The sequence below is a fragment of the Penaeus vannamei genome, chromosome 9, assembly GCF_042767895.1.
Source record: "Penaeus vannamei isolate JL-2024 chromosome 9, ASM4276789v1, whole genome shotgun sequence".
NCBI lineage: Eukaryota > Metazoa > Arthropoda > Malacostraca > Decapoda > Penaeidae > Penaeus > Penaeus vannamei.
In genome coordinates, this window is record NC_091557.1 from 28,111,528 (window position 1) to 28,113,852 (window position 2,325).

Genomic DNA, 2,325 nt, shown 5'->3' on the forward strand with positions numbered 1-2,325 from the left:
ACTAAATCTACATCACGGTGTATTGCTAATGGAAGTACAACGCCCGCACTGTAAGACATCGTGTCATTGCAGAAATGACAAGACAACACTGGGCTTGTGCTGCATGGAAAAGGATAAAAAAAAAAAAAAAATGATAATGAGTTAATGCTTCAGGTAAGATGAGGTTAAAGCTGTCCATGGATCTGGGCTCTCTGCAGCCGGAACGTATGAGGTGAAGATTTTGCAGACCAGTGGCGGCTGCCTCCCCTGGAAGGGGGTATAAGGGGGCGAAGCCCCCTATATCTGCTGAAAAACGTGTCAGATACCTGGTTTGCAGGAACATATGAGGTAAAGATTTTGTAGACCAGGCGGGGGTGGGGGGGGAGGGGGCTTAAAGCGGAGCCCCCTATACAACCCGGAAATGTTATTATTTCATGCATAATTGTATTCTACTGATATTTCTCGAAATTCCCAGATATGTAGGCTTATCATGCCCTCCCCAGCTATCGATACCGTTATCGTAGCTATGCTTCGTTTGCGAAGGGAATGAATGCTAGATTCGTTTTAAACAGGATGAAAGGTATTGGAAATTTATTCTCTACACCCAAAAATGATGTGTGGTTGCATTGCCAAACTTACCAAATCCTTACTCTAATACGTATCTTTAATTACACTTAACATTAATATTTCGATGTTTTAATATTTGTAACTTGAATTCATTGAACAACAAAGAGAGATTATAACATTAGGGTAATCATGAATCCATTTGATATTATTTTAGTCGCAATATCATATCAAAGAATGTATCATTTACGCTCGGTAGCTACCTAAAACACGGAGAAAAGCTTCATATGAGAAGACGTTCGTGATAGTGAGTACAAAGCTCGCTGTATTTGAATGAATTTAATCATATCGAATGTTACCTTTCACTGGCGAAGCACATAGAGGTTCTCATAGTCTTGGCAGTTAGCATATGGTTCGCTGGCCAATAATAGGTATAAGGGCGCATTTTTGACTGAAAGCGCGAGCAAGCAACCTTGTGAATTCATCAGAAGAGGGCCAACATACAGCTTGCTCTAAAAGTCAGTGAACAATAAAAATCTGTAAATTATTAACCCTCATAGTGAGTGACAGGAGTAATCGTTAGAGGAAAGTGACTAGACACCATTAGTATTGATAGTAAATTCAACGAGGCTTAGTATTAAATTGAGATAAAGGAAATAAGAATTTCATTTTTTACATATTATATAACACAAAAAAATAAGAATAGCCAGAAAAAAATAGCCAAAATTTTAGGGCAACAGTCTGAATCTACTATTAGATAACTCTTCCAAACTGAGAGTTTAGAATGAAGATAAAGGCAAATAAAAATGCTCTTCGAACATCCCTAGCCATAGTGCAATAATAAGCAGCTAGAATTTATCTTCTAGAGAATAATATAGCTATATAACCCAGTTGATGCTTCTGATCGGCACAGATATCGCTATAGCTTGGTAGTTTATAATATCATCTATAAGCAACTAAATTAGTAATTTAATAAGAGAATTTCATCGAAATCGCTCATTTCTGTTGGCGGTTTGCTTGCGATAGACCCATTCGGTAACGCCTAGCAACCGCCCCTAGCAATGAGCACTTGGTGAAAACAAACCCTCGTTCGTACGAAAAATCACTGCACTTTGGTTACAAAGTGCTGAATTTTTATGAGAATTTCGTTTCTTTGCGTGAAAATGCCAAGGAACTATGTTGCCGTTGGTTGATCGAACCACAACATGATGGGAAAGAAAGGTTTAACCTTTCATATATTCCCAGATCGCGAAAAGAAACCTGAATAATGGAAGCAATGGGTAGGCCTATAGGCCATGAAACACATGAACACTGATGGGAGTGCTTGGGCGCCTGGTGTAAAATGTTTTCATCTGCTCAGAATTTTATTGATCTACATATTAATTAATATACTACACCTTATCAAATTCCAGAGACAGATAATTACTTTCAAACTCTTGTCTATCTACACTACCTATCAAGGCCAAACAAGATCAGTATTGTCGACATTAGGTTTTGGCAGTAGTCATATATTCTAAAAAGCTCAAGAGCAATTCTATTATTTTCATTTTATTCCTTTTTTGTAATAAATTGATTTATCACAAATTATATTGACAGGCAAACCATCCCCGGATCCACTTCACCCAGACAATCCTAGGTGCCTTCAAGCACTGTCCATTAAATGAAAACAAAGCAGGTATACAGTTGCCTGTTACCTTTGTCTGAAATGTCATATGGCCCAGCAGAAGAAGCAACTGAAGAGGGCCTATCTCTTGAGGTCAAATTATTGAGGAGAGAGAAAAA